Below are 23008 nucleotides of genomic sequence, written 5' to 3'. Positions count from 1 at the left end.
CCTCCCGCCCCAAGTTGCGACTGACCTTGTATTGTTCTTGGTCAGAACAAGGTTATATTGTGCTCAGGAACAGAGTGTTGCCATCCTCCTGCCGCTCACTTCCAGCCTGCGAGGCAAACGAGGGCTGCTTCTGCCCTGAGGGGGAGAGGATCTCACGAAAGTCATGCACACAACAGCTACACTCGAACCCCATTCAGCCTTTCCCCGTTCTCTGCCTCTTTTCTCCCTCTTTTCCTTCAAGCGGGAGAGCCTGGCTCAAATAGCACAGCCAGCCCTCCAAAGAAGCACAGGAACTGACATCATCGGCACTACACTTTTAACCCCTTGCCTGACAATAAGATCAGGTTAGGCTGCCTCCCCTCCAAAATAAAACAGCAGGGAACTGACTTCCCACCCACAGGATTTCTCTGTGATCCTTTGTGTGTCTGTGTGGGAAATGGCCTTCTTTTGTACTGACAAGCACTCTTGTCACGTTTTCTTTCATTTCAGCTTGGCCAGGCATTGTCCCAGAGAAGAAATACTCACTCTAGATGCATTCATTCTCTTCCAGAAAGCTACATACAAATGGGCGTAAAGTAACCAGGATTTTTGTTGGGGGGGGGGGGACAGAACCTCAGTTAGCTATGTATTTTTATTGATTTTTATTGATGGGGGGCAGCTGCAGCTCCCCCCCCCCGCTACACCCATGTACATACCCCTACACAACATTAAACAACACAATACACAAATCCTAAATTTGATTTTAAAAAATAAAATAAGGAATTTGAAAGAGAATTTTTTTAAGCAGCTGGGTTCCAGAATCATGATTGATTGTGATTTTTTAAAATGTCAAAAGATGAAAAGGTTTTGTGGGAGGAGGAGTTGGGGGGAAGGAAAGCCAAGACATTTTGGCGCAAACACTGTAGCACACAATATCCAGCAACGAATTGTGCCCTTTCCGCATGTGTTGGCATAATAATACGCAAGTGGTCTTAGTTATCTATATGATCTATACATGTCTAAGTTATAAAAGGAAAGTGGATCTTAGCCACACTGATAGTGCTTGGAGTGATGCAACCACACCGCATCATATAGGGAACAACTCAGTCTTCGCTGCAATCATAAATGCATTCAGACTGTGCACACATTACCATTTACTCTGGCTCTGGTGTTTGAATCTGTGTACATACAAAGTTATCCATAACACAGAGCTGGCCCATAGTTTCTTGAAAAATACTATTGTTTGATGTGTTTTTCCCTTAAACTAACTTCAATATGAAGGGAAAACCTAAGGCACATTCACTTCACAGTTAAGCTGAGGTGTGTGCATTTGAGACAGCCATTGTCCTTGTGCAAATGACAGGGGTTGCAGGGGCAGGGAAACCAAACAGGTAATGTACATCAGGTTCAACCTCCCCACCCCCAATTTGGTGTGTACATGAGTGTGCAAATGTGACTCGAACACAGTTGTGAGGGCTGTGTACATAGCCTTACTTACAGAGATAAGTCCAAGGGACTTACTTCTGCGTAATAAGCATGTTTAGGATTGTGCAGTTAGTCTGGTATAAGCAGCTACCAATGAGTTAACTACATAAACCAGAGCTATCAAGGGTACTTTTATATATTACTTAGCATAAGGATTCCTAGTGGATTCTGTTTACAAGATAAAGTCAATTTACCTGCTAAATCAAGCAGTCAGAAATCATGAAGGCTATTTAAATTATTACTGTTTTAGCCCTGTCCTGACTAAATGAGGTGTTTGCTTGGGAATATTTCTTTTGGTCCATGCCCAAGCAGCAGTTGTGCTGGTTCCTGCTTATTTGCCCCACTGTCTTTCCACAAGTCCTGACTCTAATTTTCCAGGTCCGGCAAGCAAAACATGGCACCCTGTGTCTTCTATCCACAGCCCTTCAGACACATGTTTGTATCCTTGTTTGGTTCTTCCTCACCTACCAGCATATTTATTTATTAGCACCTATTTCTAACTCACTGTTGACCCATACTCATGCAAAAGTGGCCAAAGACCGATCAGGCAAGTGAGTTCCACAGGAAAGCTGAAATAATGAGAGTCACAGAGGAGGGAGGTTAACAACCTGGCTTTGTTCCCATGTGAGCTTTTGCCTCAGAGTCAGCTTGGTGCAATGGTTAGTGTTGGACTAGGACTTTAGGAGACCAGGATTTAAAAAAAAAACACCTCTCAGCCATGAAGTTTGCCAGGTGACATTGGGCCAATCCTGATCTACTTCACAGGGTTGTTGTGAGGACAGAATGGGCAGGAAACCATAAACAGCCCCTCGAGGAAAGGTGGGATATAAATGTAATTATCTGCCTGCCTGTCTGTCTGTCTGTCTATCTATCTATCTATCTATCTATCTATCTATCTATCTAGTCAGCATCATCTAATGCCACTGTAGAGAACTTGTTGGTTGCTTGGCTATCTTTTGAACCAGCAGTAGTTGAATATTTGTCACTGTTCAGTGTTATGGTGAAATAATACGATTAAAAGAGGAATAAGGAATGGCCAAAATTCAGTTGCAGAGCACATGCTTTGCATACAGAGGATTCCAGCAACAGTCTCTAGCATATCCAGAATAGGGCTCAGAAAATCCCCCGTCCAGAACTCAGGAATGCCTCTGTCAATCAGGGGAAGCAATACTGAGCTAGTATGGTCTCACTCAGTCTTCCCATATGCACTAGCATATTGGCTGGTGATGTTATGTCACAAAGGCATTGGAAACTAAATACCCTGTTGTTGTTGTTGTTGTTGCTCCTCCCGTATATTTTCAAGGGGGTAGAGTCATTTGGAGGTATTTCTCCAAAGAAGGAGGTCTTAGGATGACCAAACCCAGCATATTACTTTTCCTTTCCTAAGAACTGTCACATAGGGCAGTGAAGCAGTTCAGGAACAGAAGGCAGGTGTGGAACATGCAAACATTGTGTGTTACTACCCTCTACAGGAGAAAATGCACAATAGTGTTATTATGTCAATTGTGATATAATTCATGATAGCACAACATGCAGGTCACACCATACATTTAAAGCTGTATTCCACAACTTTGAACATTCCCCTGCCAAAGAATATTTGTAACTGTAGTTTATTAAGGGTGCTGAGAATTGCGAGGAGACCCCTATACCCCTAACAGAGCTACAATTCTTAGAGTGGTTTAACAATCAATCTCTCTTCCCAGGGAACTCTGGGAAATGTAGCTGTGTGAAGGGAAAATGGGTCTTCTAACGACTCTCAGCACCCCGAACAAGCTACAGTTATCATTTATTTTAATGCATAAGTAGGGAAGCTCTACCCTGTGGGCCAGACGCGGTCCTTCAGGCTACTCTCTCTGATCCTCAGGATGTTCCCTATCCCCTGCCTCTCATCAGCCTTGCTCTGTACGCTTGAGTACTTTGGCCTGGAAAGTATCCTTGAACTGTGATGGTGCTTCATGCTTAGCTGGGTTGAGTGACGGGAGGCCATAGAAACTTATGGCTTTTGCATAGCTGGAATGGAGCCCACGGTACAAAGATAAGAGTCACATTTGTTGTTCCACTTCTATGCCTGTGACCCTGTCCAACACTGGCATACAGCCCCTGGATGTTCCTCTACAAATGAATGAAGGCTTTATGCTGGAAAAGATCCCCTATGATGTTCCCCTGCCCATGATAGGTACAGATGAAGAGAGTGTGCTACAACTTTTTCCACAATAAACAATAACCAAGTTAAATCTCTGTACGAGGTGCCCACAATTGTGAGGTCTGAAGAGATGAAGATGATGCCTCCACAATTGTTGCCATTGTCTGTGGACTGCTTGTGATGTCACAAAGCACTTGAGTAGAACACAGCTTGCAATGGCTGTGACATTCAGCATTGCACAGGTTTATTCTATTTGGAGGAGGTGAACTGGCAAATGGAAGGAGGCAATCAGTTGCCAGCAGAATGTTATGGACTGATAATAAGGCAAGTTTGCTTGCTGAATGGGATTGTGTCTTGAAGGCTGCTGATATCCATATTCAGAAGCTGGCTGATGTCTAGTAATGGACCTAATGGACGCTGGCAGATGTTGGTGAGTGGAAGGTGGTGGAGTTCACATTCAGAAGCTGATGGAGGCTGCAAGGCAGAAGCAGGCTGATGTATGTGGATATAAGCTGGTTGACGTTTGCCTTAAATATTAAATATTTGGTTTTTTTAAGAAAATGCTTATGTAAATTTATTTTTGTTATAATATTTATAACATGAAAAAATGAAAAATAAATTTATAAAAAAAGAGGAGAGGCCTGCTGGGTGCTGCTTATGGGCTTCCCAAGAGGCCTCTATCTGGGTACTAGGTGAAAGATGGTGCTGAATAGGCATTTGGTCTGATCCAAGATGGTTCTCCTTATGTCCTCATTGTCAGCTAAAGAGCAGAAGGTTAAACCCTGTTGGCTACAGGAGTCTGCTGAAACTTGTGAGTGGAAAAGAAAAATAGGTAAGCAGAATCTATACAAACAAGCACAAATAGAAAACCAGAAATAACAGCACATAAAATATTTGGCAGGCTTTGAGTAACGATGGCGTCTAGACAGAGTTGAGTTTAGTGCTGGCGTAGTTGCCATTTTACACTCTGGGAAACATTCCCTTCCCCAATGATTCCTAGCTCTACAGACAACAGCACCTGGCAGACAGCAGACTGTGAGGCACTGAGCTTTCCAATTATGTTAATCATTATGCATGGTGGCAAATGTATTGTAATAAATAACCAGTGCTGAAGTGCCTAAGGATTTCCCAAAGGGATTTTTGAGAAAAAAAGAAAGAAAATAACCTCTGAGCCTGGCAACAATTAAAAAATGTCCAGGACTTGAGAGGCATTTATTATATCTCCATTGTTCTCTGCTCATCTAGGGAATGTTTATGCCAAAAAGTATAGCTGTCAGAATGCAGTGTATTCTCCTACCTTCAAAACTTTTCATGTTCTTTATGAAGCATATTTGTCTTCATTTTGTATGGCCCAATCACCCCTCATGCTTCTTTCATGTGATGCTCATTGACTTTTCTTCTGAATGCAGACCCTTTCAGAGATGCACCACCTCTTGGAGAGCCACCAAAATGAAAAGTTCAGAAATGGATGTATTTCATATGAAAATATTAGTGTCAGTCATGTTGCCACAGTCTTAGATTCCAGCAGTAACCTCAATGCACAGACCATTATCTGTTGTATCAACAGAGGAGGCACTGAGCATCACCACTGAATGGGAGACCCCCAAGCCCACAATGCCAGGGATCCCTGGAATGAGATCATAGAATTATTGAATTGTAGACTTGAAAGGGACCAGAATTTTTTGCCCAGTGTAGGACTTGAACCCACAACCCTAAAATTTAGTCTTATGCACTGCCAACTGAGCCCTGCAGCTTGTAACCCTGAGTCCAGCAACAGGCAAGGATGCTCACCAAAAGAGCCTCAAACACCAGCCCAGGATGCCCAAGCTGGAGAGACAAATGAGTGCCAGGCTTTCAAATAAGTGGCTCTGGCATTTCAAGAAGCAACAGTCTCACAATTCTGCATAAATGTATATATTTTAATTTATAAAAAATTATATACCAAAAATTATATACTGTACCACCAACATTTAGGAAAAAATATGGTGAACAGCATAAGATCAACAATAAAAATGCGTTTATAAAACAAGTACAAAATACATCACAAATCAATAGATCAGATTAATATGCATCACCCGCTCAGAAAAAAGGCTGGGTGAACAGACAAATTTTAAGAAGGTGCCCACAGGCCAATACTGTATCTGCCTGTTCTTTGGAAGCACATTCCAAAGGGCAGGTGCCAACACAATAAAGACCCTGGGCATAGGGCAAACCTTGGGCACATTCAACAATACTAAGATTTTCTTCCCAACCCTCCACACACACCAAGATTAAGTGACCAGGCAGGATATAACAAGGTATAGTGTTTTTGAAGGTACGTTGGTCCCAAGTCCTTCACAGCTTTATACTGATGTCAATAGCAGACGCTGTATCATTCTGCACTAGCTGCAGCTTCGACAGTGGAACAGACTCCCATGAAAGGTGGTGGACTCTCCTTCCTTGGAGGTTTTTAAGCAGAGGTTGGAAGGCCATCTGTCATGTATGATCTAGCTTAGATTCCTGCATTGCAGGAGTTTGGACTAGATGACCCTTAGGACCCCTTTCATCTCCACGGTTCTATGATTCCAGACCAACCTTAATGGAAGCCTTAATAGGTTGGCACAGTACCATTATTACAGCGGCTTTGATGGCTGTTTATTAATGTTGACTTCATTACTGTTCTATAGTTGTGTACTGAAAGCCTACTATTTTGCCAAATATGCGGATATCTTAATCTATGTTGGGCAGCTTAAAACTGAAACAGATGAATGATAAATAAATCAATTTCTATTGTGTGGCTGGTCCTGGTTACGCAAGGGGATAACTAATGAGAGGCAAAGGTGTAGGAGTTGGCAGGCCATAGGAAAGGAGAATGTGCTTGTTAGCAGATTAGTTTTATACAATATATTGTGTGTCTGGTATTGGACGGCATGTAGTACATGATGTCCTCGCATACCAGAGCACTCCCTGCTGCACCTTTCTCAGAGTCAGCAGGTTGCTGGGTAAATGCTATGCAAGTGATGTCAGGCATCATATATCACGGAAAGTCAAGATCAAGCCCAGCTGCTGCGACTATGGATGCATTCAGAAGAAAGATAACCAAGGAATGGAACTGCTTGGAACTCACCCAGGGGTGGGAACTTTAACAAATACCCTGAACTAGGTGGTTGGCATCACTGAAGTATGTGGGGTGATGTGACCTTTTTGAGTGCAAGAGCAGTGCTCCCTCAAAAGGTACAAGGCAATCTCTTTTGTGATTCCTCTGCACTCTCAACCCTCTTCACTAGGCTTTTGTGTGTCTTGATTGGCCACAGGGAATGAATGGGGAAAACCCCTGTCGCTCTCTCCCTGTTAGTACTGTATAATCAGATCTGTGGGCCTTAAACCCTGTGTATTCCTGTTGACTGCAAACACTGGATGCTAATGAGACACAGTGGGGAGGACAATTGCACAGACTCCCCTGCTAGCAGGGCTGGCTCAAGACATTTTGCTGCCTGAGTTGCAGGACAAGATGGTGCCCTCCCACCAAGGCACATACAGAAGCCAATTGGACTGGTAGTTGAATGTTGCTCTATTACTGGTGAATTAGCAGTATCCTCCACTGCACTTGAGGGCAGCAGGCTAGTGTAGTGAGTATAGGGCAATCACATGCCCCTCACAGCTTTGTCCACTTCCTGCAGCTCAGCATCTGTTGCCTGTGGCAGCTCTGGCATCTGCCTCATTGTAGGGCTGGTCCTGCCTGCTTGTATCCTCAAGAGCAGGCATAGGCAAACTCGGCCCTCCAGATGTTTTGGGGCTACAACTCCCATCATCCCTAGCTAACAGGACCAGTGGTCAGGGATAATGGAATCTGTAGTCTCAAAACATATGGAGGGCCGAGTTTGCCTATGTCTGATCAAGAGTCTCAAAAGCACACTCAGATTCACTTTTTACACACTCAGTTTCATTTTACTATACTCAGGTAAAAGTGAGCTCTTTCAAACAATGTTATTGCCTTTATTGTATCTTAGTTGCAGTTTGGGAGGTTTTTAAGCAGGGCTCCCCCTCCCTCAGTAATTTTATTTTTTGATCACAAATCACATTCACAACTTTTGAAAGAAGGTCATCATCTTGAGGCCTCAGAATCCTCACCATCATTTTGTGTACTGATACAAAGTCAAGTCTTCCCATGTTCATGGAGCTGGAGCAAAGACCACACCAGTGACATACAACGGAACAGAATAGCAAATGTGAAGGAACCCTAAGGCATGCACATAGACTAATCAGAAGGGGGGGGGGGGGAATTAGGCAGGCCCACACCCTGAAAGCAGCCCCATAACAACTCAATGGCAAGGAATGTTGAGTGGCTGAGAAGAAGAAAACTGACAGCCAGGTGGAAGCAGGGAATAAACTAGAGTGGCTAGAACAAGAGGACAGAGCGCATTTGTGCGCACCCCCCGAAAGAACCATCTCATTCTGGATACCGTATTTTTCGCTCCATAAGACGCACTTTTTTCCTCCTAAAAAGTAAAAGGAAATGTGTGTGCGTCTTATGGAGCAAATGGCTCTGCGCAGAGAGGAGAGGCGCTTCGCTGAAGGTCAATTCCTGGCAGAGGCGCCACCTTCTCTGGAGGATTGAGGGCCTGACTTGACGTTGCATGGGTGGGTGGGTGTCTCTGAACATTGAGGGGCCCAACCCCCTAGGAAGAGATTGGGGGGGCAGTGCCTCGGTCCCCAGGAGCTGACACCCTCGATTCCTAGTTCACCCTGAAAAACTAATTTTAAATATTCTCAGTGACTTAAGCTGTCATAACATTCAAACTCAGCTCTGCCACAGGGAAACTCTTTTATATCTCTTATCCCCAGCACCAACCCTCCAGTCCTGTAACCAGACCCTAATGATACTGCCCTGCCTTACAAGGTGTGTGCACAGGTTAAAGACATCAGCAGCCTTCAGCTTGAGGCCATCTAGGTATTCTGGCCTACCACTCCCATCAGCCTGTGTTTGAGGGATTGAAAGGGCTGAAACGTGAAAGTTGGGAAAGTAAGAGATGAGAGCAGCTTCACTCCATGAGTGTTTTGGCCTTTGCCCCAGCTTCATGCTGACATCAGGCAAACTGTTGCCAGATGCTGAATTCTCTGCTCTCTTATCTCTCAGGCCTTGATAGGGAAGTGTGTGATTGGAGATTATCTCACTCCCAGGAAGGCGAGAGGATACCCCCTTGCTCAGCCCTCCTCTCCCTGACTCATCTGACCAAGGGTTCTTATAAACATACACAGCTGGTTCAGGGCTTCCAGGAAACTCAGGGCTTTTCCCACAAAATTAACATTTACTGGAGCAGACAGCAGGCAAAGGAAGACAGCAAGGGTAAGACTGTGGTTTGGAAAAGTGCTTACTTAATAATAATAATATATTATTTATACCCCGGCCATCTGGCTGGGTTTCTCCAGCCATTCTGTGCAGTTTCCAAAATAATAATAATAATAATAATAATAATAATAATAATACAAGCAATAAAACATCAGACATTAGAAACTTCCCTAAACATTGTGTAACGCATCAAGGACTGTACAACAGAAGATCCCAAAAACACTGAAGGCCAAGGTGCAAGCAGAGGACTTTCTAGATCCCTGCCAAAGGCACTTGCATATCGCCATAGTGGAGTTTTACCTTGAATTTCAGGAGAAGCTTGTTTTGCAGTATGGTTGGCTGTTGGAAAAGAAAAGTGACGTTTGTATCACATTAGAAGATGGATTGTCATATTTCATGATAGGCTCGTAGTCCTGTGCTGAATTTTCTTGATTGTCAAGAAATATTAAGTGCAAAGGTTGCTGTCTGAGGTGCGGAAATGGTCCCCCAAACCCTCCCACCCTTCCATCATTTTGAGCTAAAAAATGCAGCTTCCAAGAATTTATTCTACACTTCTGTGAGTAACAGAATTTAATATTAAGAATGCATAATTCTTAAACTTGCCTTGAAGCTGCCTTCTACACTTTCGATACCTGTCCCTAACTGTAAATGTATGAGGGTGGGCTGTGGTTACTCATTGCTGAGGGAAAGACACTTTGCACATGATCAGAAGCTCTCTGCTGTGCTTTTACTTCACACCAGGATTTGGTACTGAAAAAGAATTTCTGAGACAGACTAGTGGTTCAAACTAAGCCTCAGGAGGAGTCCAGTTACCATCTTTCAGACAAAATGGATGTCATGGGATTGACTACGTATACTCCACATATAGAATTATGACTCCCATAATCCCGGACCAATATCTCTGCTGGCTGGGCTGACCAGAGTTAGAATCCAAACATTCCCCTCAAGGGGGATGCCTAAGTTCCTGCTTCAGAGAGAAAAGTGAGAAGCTGCTTTTTGCAGGCAACATTTATTATCATGCTGTCTGTCGATGCCATCTAGTGGCTACCGTTATTCACTGCATTTGATGTGTGAATACATTTTCCTCACTAAAACATTCAGGTGCCAGGGTGCATATATCGACGCAATGCTGGAGAATTTTTCTCCTCACGGCAGTGGAGATAAGGAGGAACAAGGAGTACATCTCGATAAATGGATTTATTTCATTGTCAGCAAGGGTAAGAGATAAAGGATTATTGCTGGAGATAAGGAGTATTGCGGGGAGTCTGAAAACAACATGTAATAGTAACTCAGAGCCTAGTTTGAATCATAATCTGTCCTTAAAAGAACCTGTCATAAATTCAAGTAAGTGGATTTAGAAATGATGGGGATCTGTCTATATTACATCTCTGAAGTAAGACTACAAACATAAATGCAATTCAAAATTTGTCTGCTCCCTTTGACAGTTTGGTTCTGGGCATTTGAGAGCTGATTCTGCCATTATATCCCCCTATACACACCAGTAGTCTGGAGTGAGGAGTCAGGTGATAAAATCATTTTGAAGGTGGTTTGCCAACTGCATGTCTTGTATAGAGATCTGCCTTATTGTAGGTCACCATTGTTCTGTCTAACATAGTTCTGTTTTCTCTCAAGAAGAGTGTCTCAGGTGCATAAAGTACATACTATCTACAGACTTCAACAGTTTGGGCCCAGATTACTTGCAGGATCACTATCCCTATATATATGTCTACACAACCACTTCGGTTTGCAGAACCAGCACTGTTACAAGTGCCACATAATAATCATTCTGCATTTGTAAGAAATTGATCTTATAGTGAGCCAGCACCTCCACTATGGAACTCCCTGCCTTTTGAGATCAGGTAGGCGCCTTTGCTGTACTCTTTTCGGTGTCTGCTTAAAACATTTTTGTGTCGTCCAGACATGTAGACGTTACAAGTGTTTTATCTCTTTTTATCTAATTGGCTTTTGAATGTTTTTAATTACCTGCTATAAAATGTTTTTTTTAATCAGAAGTTTTCATGTTTTATCATATATTTTTGTAAACCACTTGGAGGTTCTCTTACAATCAAGCCGTGTTTCGGTTTTGTTAAATAAATAAAGTCAATTAAAAACTTCCCTAGACAGGGCTGCTTTCAGATGTCTTCTAACAGTCAGATAGTTGTTTCTTTCTTTGACATCTGATGGGAGGGCGTTCCACAGGGTGGGCGCCACTACCGAAAAGGCCCTTTGCCTAGCCTCTGCCCAGACCTCCTGCCAGTCTTGTAGCTATGCAATAGGAAGTGATATGAGACTGGCTCTCCTACATCACCAGTGTACATATCCAGGTTTGAAATGCTTGGTGTTTCTTCCTTCAATAAGTGGCCCTAGTGACAGAGAGAATCAGAGCCTAAGCTCCAAAGCTCCTGGTTTAAGACTTGTTGATCCTGACATTCTGGATGGCTCAAGGTACAATCCGGTTGCCTGGAACAAAAGGTGTGTCACCGTGATTAACTTTGCCCATAACAATCCATTTTCTCCTCTTCCAGCATCCCTTGCCCCCGTCCAACATGGAGTATGAAGGCTAAAAAAAATAAAAAGGTCTTTCAAGGACAGGAAGCCTTCAATCTCTTGCTCTTTTTAAATGGTGATAGGTGAGAAAACTACCGTAATCTGGTTAATATAAACGTATGCGTGATCCACCAAACCCTATGTGTATTATGTCCAATAAACACAAAAATGACTAACTTCAGATGCAGGGTATGTAGAAAGAGGCAAACTCTGCCGTTCAGAGGTACTGATGGGGCCACTTCAGATAATCGACTTCTTCAGATGCAGGCTCCAGGGCTTTTATTTATTTATTTATATTTATTAACTGACCTTCAAACATATTATCAGGGTGGCATACAACAAAATATTCACAACACTATAAAATAACACAGCACAACATAATAACCTAAAGCCAGCAACTTGCATGAGCTCTTGTGTCCTCGTGCAGGCTTGACTACTAAGGTCTGCTTCTCATCTAAGGCTTAAAGGAATGTAAAGGGCCAGAGATTTGGCTTGGAGTTTTGCACAGCGTAATTAGCTTTAGAATCACAGTATTTTAGAGTTGAAAGGTTACTTTGGAGGGCACCTAGTCTAATCCCCTGCGCCGTGGAAGAGATGCATCTTGGATGGCTTTAAGAGAGGATTAGACAAATTCACAGAGGATAAGGATCAATGGCTGCTAGTCATGATGTCCACCTTCAGAGTCAAAGGCAGTATGCCTCTGAAAGCTGGTTGCTGGGACTGGGAGAGAGCTGCTGCACTCAGATCCTACTTTCAGGCATCCCAAAGCATCTCACTGGCTGCTGTGAGAACAGGATGCCAGACAACCAGATAGGAACGCCGCTGTCTGATCTGTGAAGGCTCTTCTTATGTGCCAAGCAGATGACAAGAGATCAGGTGATAAGGTGCATTTCAAGGGGAATGACATCCAACCTCCATGTGTTCATTAGCACTGCAAGCTGCCCAGAGCCTGTACACTGTACACACAGATCATCTCTGTACATGAATTAATCAGCCCCAGATTACATGTCATCATCTGCATGGTGTGACTGTTGATAGCTTTATGTTCCAGGGAGAGCCAAAGCTCAGTGGCAGAGTATCTGCTTTGCACCCAGAAGGGCCAAAGTTCAGTCCTTGGCATTGCCAGTCAGGGCTGGGAATATCCCATGCTTGAAGCCCTGGAGAGCTGCTGCCAGTCCGTGTAGGTGATACTGAGCTAGATGGGGCAGTGCTTTGACTCGGTGTAAGGCAGCTTCCTATGTTGCTCTGTTGGTTGTCCTTTCTGTCGGTTCTCTTCAGATGAGCACGCTTCCATAGGTACTTGGCGTATAGTTTCGGAAGGGGGACAGATCTCATCATTTTAATAATTCAGTTGCAGCAAAGAGCTCCAGTTTCATTCATTAGAGGGTTTGTAGTGTAGGGAAAAACCTGAACTTAACAAACCAGCCCTATGGTAATGGTCGTAGCATTAGCTGACCCTTTTCTTGACCTGTGGGAAGCCTGCCAATTGCTAGGAGCAACAGAAGCTGATCAAGGGGCTGTTAGCTATAGCCCAGAGGTTTAATATGTTCATGCTGCCAAGAATGCAAGTGGTAATAGGTTAACTGCTGATCATGATGTTTTAAAAAAATGGTGGCCAGCTTTTGCTTCTTTGTGCAGGGGTCCTAGGTGCAATGTGGGGCCCTGCAACACCCGGCAGAGGCTGATTCAGCCAAGACTTCAGTCTCCACCCTGAGAAGGTCTAAATGTAGGCTTAATCACAACAAAGTCAAGCTAGGTTTTATTTATTTTATCCCTCCCCTTTCCCCCAATCCCCTGCTTTGCATATTTTCCGAGGAAGAATTCTAAAAGCTTTAATACCAGTTGCTGGGAACCACAGTTGGGCTGAGTGCAGTTGCACACGTTCCCAGCTTTCAGGCTTCCCACAGGCATCCGGTTGGGAACAGGATGTTGGCCTAGATGGGTCACTGGCCTGATCCAGCAGTCTTGTCTTATGTTGCTCACTGTTTTATGACATTTTGGTTGGCCCTAACAACTCCCTATTGTGAATTTTTGATTTTGTCTCTTATGGACCAACACAACTTCCTTTGCATTCTATATCTCATGGTGAAACCATAAACCGCTGTAAAAGTTGTTTCTTTCTTGGCGAGCTGGCTGTATTTTGGTGGTCTAGATTGGTGGTGTTGTGAGATTCACAACCGTCCCTGAACTACCTGTTCAACTTTCTAAACAGATTATTACAAAAATGCTATAAGCCTCCAGCAAATAAAATACTTTCAAAATCTATTTTCATTGTCGTCTGCACAATTGCTTTCTTCATTTAATTTAGGGTGACCCCTTTGATACAAGATAAATGCTCTGTAGAGCGGCCAAACATCCCTGCTCTCCAACCACATTGCCCAAACTCTTACTCTTAAGCCCTTGAAACCCATGATCAGAATAGTGATGTGTGGTTGCTTTTGCTGGGTTGTACACTCTTATTTGCCACAAATAGAAATTGACTCCATACAGGCTCCAATGAACTTCCTATTGCTTGGCAATGGGGAGTTTGAAGCAGTATTAAGCATTTGATACTTATACCCTGCCCTTGCTGTTTGACTCTCCTGCATACCAAAGCTGTAGCACTTAGCAACATGAAATCCTATCCTAATTAGCTTTCATTTAACAATACCCTTTTGAACGCAGTTAGAATGTCAACCACCTCCCATTGAAGGGATACAAGGGAAAGTAACACAGTATTTAAAGTACTGGGTCAATGGTTCTAGACCTTTTGCAAAGTGAAAGCCCTGCTGATATATTTGAGCCTACAGAACCCGTCTTGAAAACTAATGACGGGATTTAAATAAGGTAAGGCTGGATTGGAAGCCTAAGGGACTGTTGTCCAAATGCAGCCTGTTCTGCGGAGGTCAGGCTCCTTTGGGAATCTCCAGCCAGCATTCAGTCACGTAGAAGCTACATGTCAAGTACTTCTTCATACGACAGGTTTAGTATTGTGAAACAGGCAATTTTCAGCAACTGGTGCATGAAACACAATGTGGGGACTTGGGAAATGAAGCAGAGTGTCCTTCCACATATAGGTCCAGTAACAACATCGTCTGCATCAAACTTTAATTTTCACCATCTGTGACAGAAGTGCGTTGATCTGTCTTCCCCCTGGGGTTGGATCTTTATTGCTCCTAAAAATTTAGGGATCTAAAAGGGTTTCAGACTGGACTGTGGGGACTTCCTGTCTCTTATCTAGCAGATCAATGGAATAAAAAGCTATTACAGGTGATCAACACAATCATGTCTCTGTTGGGGTTTTGAGATGCTGTAGGGATATTAACTAAACAGTACACTAAACGTTAGACGTTCAGTGAATGCTAATATAAACTGCTAATAGTTCTTCAGGTGATGATGATGCAGTGGAGCTAGTTATATGGAGGAGAGTTTTGATTTATTGGATATCCCTATGGCATAAACTCCCGAACCACTATCTCATTCAATGCATGTGGCGAGATGACTTCACAAATTTGTGGTCAGGAAAAATCCATGCCAAATTGCTGTCCTATGAGATCTCGCCCACTGAATTGCTCAAACTGGATCTAAATGTGGCTAAAAGGTGTATAAATCAAAGGCTGGATGATGTGGAGCTATACCAAAATTTCATAGCTGGTGGTGGAGCCTGCTCGCCGTTAAATTTAGGCATAACCCCTATCTACCGTGCTCCGTCCTACTTAACTTCGCTTATGGCCGCGTCTCACCGATATGCCTTCATTAGAGCTAGGTTCAATGTCTTTCCAACAAACGTACTGAGACATAGATTTACTAAGGGCCAAGTCCCTTCAATGTGTGCTTGTGAAATGAAAACATCTGAATCTCTACATCATGTTATGTTTATCTGCCCTTTGTACAGTTCAGCCCGTGCTAGTATACTAAGCTCCATAATCCAGCCTATGGCTGACAAACCAGTAGACCTACAGCTTGCCTGGGTTCTTCAAGATGTGGATCCTTATATTACCCAACAGGTTGCTAAATTCCTAACAGCCGTCCTCTCGTACAAGAGACGGAATGGAATGTTAGCTGATTATTGATAGTTATAAGAATTTTTTTATAATGACATCAGATATTGATTTTAGTGTAGTGCCGAAATTTTTTAATCTTAATCTTAAACTTTTTTAATGAAAGGCTAATATCTGTCCTTGTGAGTTGTGAACTGTGTTATACTACTTGTGGTTTGTATGAGTCCGCTGTTTTATTTGATTTGTTTTGTTGTGTTGTGTTTCATGATGGGCGTAAAGCCGAATAAACATTTTGGTTGGATGCAGCGGCCAGTAGGAAATGTCTATCCTTTTCTCTAGTCCAGGGGTTGCCAAGGTGGTAGCCTACAGATTCTGATGGATTCCAACTCCCATCAGCATGGCTGATAATCAGGGGTATCTCAAGGGCACCACATTGGCTCCCAAGCTTTAGATGTTTAGAACAAGGCCATAGTAAATACTGGCAAATAATGAAAAGGGGGAATAAATTTTGTAATTTATCAACAATATTAACTTTGAGATCTACAATGAATACTATAATTCTGGGAAGTCTCTTATTTATTCTGGGTGCTTCAATATTGCGGTGGGAACTCCTGTGTTTACCATGGTTGTTCCCACTCACCTTTTCATTCAAGAAACAAAAATGTTGTTTGCAGCTGTACAAACTAACAGGTTACCTATGCACTTACAGATCAGTTACTCTGCCTTCACATACCAGGAAAGTCTCGGATTTCAGAGTCCTTTGAACATATGCTGCTAGGGGTACTTTCCATCTCAGGCCCTCAGGGAAGTTGTTTACAGCACATTGTACTCATTTTCTTTCTTGGAAGTTCTGACCTAAATTCTTTTCCGCAAACCACCTTCCCGGCTGATTGTGCTTCATTCTAGTGAATAATGCATGTTGTCCTCCCTGGCATGTCAGACAGCATTTGCATCAAGATTCTTAGCGGTTCAGAATAGGTCTCCTTTCCCTCTGACTTCTTTTCTCTCTTCTGTAGTTTGTGTGCTTCTCTCAGATTTTAAAGGAAAGCTTGTGTCTTCCAAGTGGAACAAAAAACCAACAACAACCCAAAAAACTATTCTCAGGGATCATTCAATTCTCCTTAAAGGGAATCTCATATTTTATATAACAGAGATTCTATTTGCAGCAGGCTTGCACATTTAATAGTTTATGAGATTTGCTCCATAATTAAAGATGCAAATTAGCGACCCCCTTCTGGGTCTTCCTTTTCAGCACTCTGCACAACTTACAAATTTTGCATCACTTCTCAGCCCTATGTTGCTGTACCTGAAATAAACTTTAGACAGACATTGGTCTTAGATAGACATTCATTAGCCTCAGATTTTCAGTATCCCCAGCCAAAGGAAACAGGAAACAGCTGCTGGGAGGACAGTTTACATTTCACTTGTGGAGTCCACAGTTCAGTTATGGACTGTGGCTTGCCATTATAACATCCTCTGGGGCTGCTTGACCATACCCCCAAATTTTCCTATCGTCGTGGCCCTTTCTTGTGCCAATTCTGCTTGCCTGGTTAATTATGACTCTTGCTGAGACCTGGTCCTGCACACTTGGTTTCCTCATCCTACCTGCTCCTGCAGTTGCCCTAGCTCTACCTAGCAGCTGCATATTAACCTGGTAAGATCAGGTACGATTCAAAGACAACCTTGCATGTTAGTCCTTACGTAGGTAAGGAAATAAGTAAGATACTGTATTGAGTTAGATCACGCTTCTTCAACCTCAGCCCTCCAGATGTTTTTGGCCTACAACTCCCATGATCCCTAGCTAGCAGGACCAGTGGTCAGGGATGATGGGAATTGTAGTCTCAAAACATCTGGAGGGCTGAGGTTGAGGAAACCTGAGTTAGATGCTGCTATTTATTGCTGTTGTTTTTCTGCTGCTATTTTTATTATTATTGGTGATGATGATAATGAGGCAACATAAAATTCTGTCTCATATTGCTGCTTTTATCTTTTATAATGCTTCGGTTTTATGAAACATTGTCCTTTATCCTCATGGAAGCTGCTAATTGCGAATAGCTGGAAGGCGTTTTTTTAAACATGAAATTTCTTTATTAATAATGTATATTCCCAAAACTAAGTAAGACCTCATACATTTGAATAAATAATCAAGTCTTCAAAAAGGGAAGCTCAGATGATCCTGCTGCAGCAGTATGTTATCCAAAAAACACTTTTACCTTTGTGAGGCCACAGAACCAACAGGTGTTAATGGATTGCCTTTCTTTGCTAATGCCTAAAGGTATTCTGTGAAGAGAGCAACAGATTTTCTCATATTTCCATGATTATTTCACTTAGATGCCTCATATTCCCCAAAGCTGAATCACAGGCTACTGCAGCCCTCTGACAAACTGATATATCCCAGCATCGACACAATGGATATTGATTGAATGAATTTATATACTGTCCTATACCTAGAGAATCATAGAATCATAGAGTTGGAAGAGACCACAAGGGCCATCGAGTCCAACCCCCTGCCAAGCAGGAAACACCATCAGAGCACTCCTGACATATGGTTGTCAAGCCTCTGCTTAAAGACCTCCAAAGAAGGAGACTCCACCACACTCCTTGGCAGCAAATTCCACTGTCGAACAGCTCTTACTGTCAGGAAGTTCTTCCTAATGTTTAGGTGGAATCTTCTTTCTTGTAGTTTGGATCCATTGCTCCGTGTCCGCTTCTCTGGAGCAGCAGAAAACAACCTTTCTCCCTCCTCTATGTGACATCCTTTTATATATTTGAACATGGCTATCATATCACCCCTTAATCTCCTCTTCTCCAGGCTAAACATGCCCAGCTCCCTTAGCCGTTCCTCATAAGGCATCGTTTCCAGGCCTTTGACCATTTTGGTTGCCCTCCTCTGGACACGTTCCAGTTTGTCAATGTCCTTCTTGAACTGTGGTGCCCAGAACTGGACACAGTACTCCAGGTGAGGTCTGACCAGAGCAGAATACAGTGGCACTATTACTTCCCTTGATCTAGATGCTATACTCCTATTGATGCAGCCCAGAATTGCATTGGCTTTTTTAGCTGCCGCGTCACACTGTTGGCTCATGTCAAGTTTGTGGTCAACCAAGACTCCTAGATCCTTTTCACATGTAGTGCTCTCAAGCCAGGTGTCACCCATCTTGTATTTGTGCCTCTCATTTTTTTTGCCCAAGTGCAATACTTTACATTTCTCCCTGTTAAAATTCATCTTGTTTGTTTTGGCCCAGTTCTCTAATCTGTCAAGGTCGTTTTGAAGTGTCTCAGGACGGTTCACAGAATAAAATCAAAATATAAAACCACAAAATACATAATCAAAATAAAAACAACCCAACACCGTCCCCCCAAATCCATTTTAAAAGGGTGAAGGACGTCCTCCTGAAAGGACTGCCATATGGAAAAACCACAAAACAAGCCAGACTGATTTGAATAGTTGGAAAATCTTCAGAGATCAAGACCTATTTTGTATGTGCTGTAAAAACCTATTCACGTTTTAAAATGTCACAAGCAGTTTCATAACTTCTAGAGAAAGTCTCATGTATGAGATGGAACAGAAGCTGGACTCCCAAATTTACTTCCTAATGGAGTAAATTCATTTCTGCTCTAGACCTGTCATTCTGGGAGTCACCAGAGAGAAAACTTCAATAGCCTTTGGTTCTACAGAGCCAGAGAGATTACAGTTAAGTGTTGTAACAGACTGAAACCCAGAGGTAGTAGCACCATCATCTGAATTCACCAAATGAAGTGAATGATATTCTCAGAGAATATATTTGCTTCAAGAAGACAGTATACCTGAAGGAGCATCTCCACCCCCATCGTTCAGCCTGGACATTGAGGTCCAGCTCCGAGGGCCTTCTGGTGGTTCCCTCACTGCGAGAAATGAAGTTACAGGGAACCAGGCAGAGGGCTTTCTCAGTAGTGGCACCCACCCTGTGGAACACCCTCCCACTAGATGGCAAAGAAATAAACAACTATCTGACTTTTAGAAGACATCTGAAGGCAGCCCTGTTTAGGGAAGTTTTTAATGTTTGATATTTTATTGTGTTTTTAATATCATGTTGGAAGCCGCCCAGAGTGGCTGGGGAGCCCCGGCCAGATGGGTGGGGTATAAGTAATATATTATTATTATTATTATTATTATTATTATTATTATTATTATTATTATAGATCTGCAGAGCCATTAAACCATAAGGAAGGCTTTGCTAGCCTAGTGCTATCCAGATGATTTGGAAAACAACTTCCACCAGCTCTAGCCAGCATGAAGGGCACTAGGATGAGAATGGCTGTCGTAACATCATGTGACCAGCAATATATTGTACTGACTGCCACAGTGTTTAGACTCCACCTTCTTCCCAAAACCAAATGCAGCTGCACCATTTCACTGAATCGTGGAGTCTTTCTTCTAGACCTGTTTGCTTGATCAACCACATGGATGCCTGAGACATACAAAAGGGGAAACATTTCAAACTTTTTCCCTGTTGAACACTGTAAGGAGGAAATTGTCATAAGCAGAACTGAATGCCCTGAGCTTGTTGGATTCTTAAAGAAACAAAGTTTGCATTGCCTCCTTACCAATCCTGTACAGTCTGAAATTCTGTAGATTAAAAAGTTTCACAAAGACATGATACAGCTCCAGTTTTGCCTTTGTGGGAAGTTTCTGCTAGAAAAAATTGCCCTGAATTGTCTGCCGCTCAGAGAAGGGAAAGTGTGGAAGGGCCATAGCTCAGTGGCACAGCACATGCTTCGCACATGAAGGGTCCTTGGTTTAATTACTAGCATTTCCAGATAGGGCTGGGAGAGACTCCTGTCTAAAACCCTGAAGAGCCATCCACAGTCTGTATGGAAAATACCAGACTAGATGGGCCCATGGTCTGACTCAGTATAAGACAGCTTCCTATGTTCCTATGGAGAACAAAACAATATCTCAGCCTTTCATTCTGACATTCCCATAAAGAGTAACAAACAATTCCAGGCAACTGCCATAAGCTCAGGACTTATATTTGGGAACCTCTTGATCATAAACATCTTAGCAACCTGAAGGCCTTGAGACTTCTACAGAGCCCTCACTGGACTGTCCCAGGAAGCAGCCCCTCCTCTGTGGAGATCACCCCGAAGCTATGAAAGAGAAGCACTCCACCCCTAGGTCACATCCACATCATGCATTTAGGAAACATTTAAAGCACACAGCTTCCTCCTAAGAAACCTAGGACTGGTAGTTAGTTAAGGGTGCTGGGAACTGTAGCTCTGTGAGGGGCAACCTACAGTTCCTAGAACACTTTGGGAGTAGCCATGTGCTTTAACTTTATGGTGTGTGACCCTAGTTCCTGTGAATGTCCCTTCCTTTATCCGCAAATACCAGCAACTCCATTTCAGAGATTCCTTCTTAGCCACCTAATTCCCAAGGATGATAGCTTTCTTGGCCGCCCCATTCCCAAGAAATATGGGACTAGTGCACTAGTCAGGAACAGAGGATTAACAGAGAGCTGATAGTCTCCAGGAAGGTGCATCAAAGGCCACACACCTCCCTGTAACAGTGTTCATCCCTCTATAAACTACCGTATTTTTCGCACGATTGGACGCACCGGACCATAGGACGCACGTAGTTTTCAGGGGGGGAAATCAAGGAAAAAATATGATTCCCCCCCCAGCTCTGGGAGCAGTGGACAGGCTGCACGCAGCCTGTGCGCTACTCCAAGACCTTCTCCCTGCTTTTGCGGGAGGTGGCAGAATTCCCCCACCTCCCGCAAAAGCCCACAGGAGCCCCGCGTGACTCCTGCGGGCTTTTCGACCAGGAGGGAGAAGGGACTGAAACGGCCCGTCAGTCCCTTCTCCCTCCTGGTCGAAAAGCCCCCAAGAACCGCTCGCTCTTTAAAGGCTGTGCGGCTCCTGCGGGCTTTTCTAGGAGGTGGGGGAATTCCTAGAAAAGCCAGCAAAGCCGTGCAGCCCCTTTAAAGAGCGCACGGCTTTTGCCTGCTTTTGCGGGAGGTGGGGGAATTCCCCCATCTCCCGCAAAAGCCCGCAGGAGGGAGAAGGGACTGACTCGGCCAGTCAGTCCCTTCTCCCTCCTTGGGGAAAAGCCCCCAAGAGCCGCTCGCTCTTTAAAGGGTGCGCGGCTCCCGCGGGCTTTTCTAGGAGGTGGGGGAATTCCCCCACCTCCTAGAAAAGCCAGCAGAAGCCACGGAGCCCCTTTAAAGAGCGCCTGGCTTTTGCCTGCTTTTGCGGGAGGTGGGGGAATTCCCCCATCTCCCCCAAAAGCCCACAGGAGGGTTGGAGAGTAGCGGGAAGGCGTCGCACGCCTTCCCGCTGCCCCCCAATCTCTGGGGCTGGCGATGGGGGAAGCGCTTTTTTCCCCACCGCCAGCCTCGAAGCCGGGTTGGAGAGTAGCGGGAAGGCGTTGCGCGCCTTCCTGCTGCCCCCCATCCTCTGGGGCTGGCGATGGGGGAAGCCCTGCTTTCCCCACCGCCAGCCTCCAACCCGGGTTGGAGAGTAGCGGGAAGGCATCGCTGCCTTCCCGCTGCCCCCCAATCTCTGGGGCTGGCGATGGGGGAAGCGCTGCTTTCCCCACCGCCAGCCTCCAACCCGGGTTGGAGAGTAGCGGGAAGGCATCGCTGCCTTCCCGCTGCCCCCCAATATCTGGGGCTGGCGATGGGGGAAGCGCTGCTTTCCCCACCGCCAGCCTCCAACCCAGGTTGGAGAGTAGCGGGAAGGCATCGCTGCCTTCCCGCTGCCCCCCAATCTCTGGGGCTGGCGATGGGGGAAGCGCTGCTTTCCCCACCGCCAGCCTCCAACCCGGGTTGGAGAGTAGCGGGAAGGCGTCGCACGCCTTCCTGCTGCCCCCCATCCTCTGGGGCTGGCGATGGGGGAAGCGCTGCTTTCCCCACCGCCAGCCTCCAACCCGGGTTGGAGAGTAGCGGGAAGGCGTCGCTGCCTTCCCGCTGCCCCCCAATCTCTGGGGCTGGCGATGGGGGAAGCGCTGCTTTCCCCACCGCCAGCCTCAAACCCGGGTTGGAGAGTAGCGGGAAGGCGTCGCACGCCTTCCTGCTGCCCCCCATCCTCTGGGGCTGGCAATGGGGGAAGCGCTGCTTTCCCCACCGCCAGCCTCGAAGCCGGGTTGGAGAGTAGCGGGAAGGCGTTGCGCGCCTTCCTGCTGCCCCCCATCCTCTGGGGCTGGCGATGGGGGAAGCGCTGCTTTCCCCACCGCCAGCCTCAAAGAGCAGACTCTCCTGGCTTCAGCGGAAGCAACGCAAAGCCTCCGGAGCGCAGGCTTCGGAGGCTTTGCCTTGCTATCGCTGAAGCCAGGGAGCCTGCATTCGCTCCATAGGACGCACACACATTTCCCCTTCATTTTTGGAGGGGAAAAAGTGCGTCCTATAGAGCGAAAAATACGGTACTGACCAGACATGGACCTATATTTAAGGTTATTGTAGCTTGCAGCCAGTTGCTCCATGATCTGTCCTTGGTCCTGATGACTTGCTCTTGGGATAGTAACTGACTCATACCTGCTTCCCACTAAATGAGAACCTCCTTATT

At 44.7% G+C, this 23008-nt stretch overlaps 1 protein-coding gene across 4 annotated transcripts in view; it reads right to left on the bottom strand.

Annotated features, from left to right (window-relative positions):
* The window catches only part of PLEKHH1 (pleckstrin homology, MyTH4 and FERM domain containing H1), a 46291-nt gene extending 45998 nt beyond the window's left edge, over positions 1-293 (bottom strand). For all 4 annotated transcript variants that reach the window (XM_053385303.1, XM_053385322.1, XM_053385332.1 and 1 more), the window contains exon 1: positions 26-293. The gene's annotated coding sequence lies outside the window, so the exon portion shown is untranslated. The remainder of the gene's footprint in view (positions 1-25) is intronic.
* Positions 294-23008: the final 22715 nt, after the last annotated feature.

The sequence above is a fragment of the Podarcis raffonei genome, chromosome 1 (assembly GCF_027172205.1).
Source record: "Podarcis raffonei isolate rPodRaf1 chromosome 1, rPodRaf1.pri, whole genome shotgun sequence".
NCBI classification, from domain to species: Eukaryota; Metazoa; Chordata; class Lepidosauria; order Squamata; family Lacertidae; genus Podarcis; species Podarcis raffonei.
The sequence above is the reverse complement of the archived record's forward strand: the minus strand, read 5'-3'. Positions and strand labels throughout refer to the sequence as shown.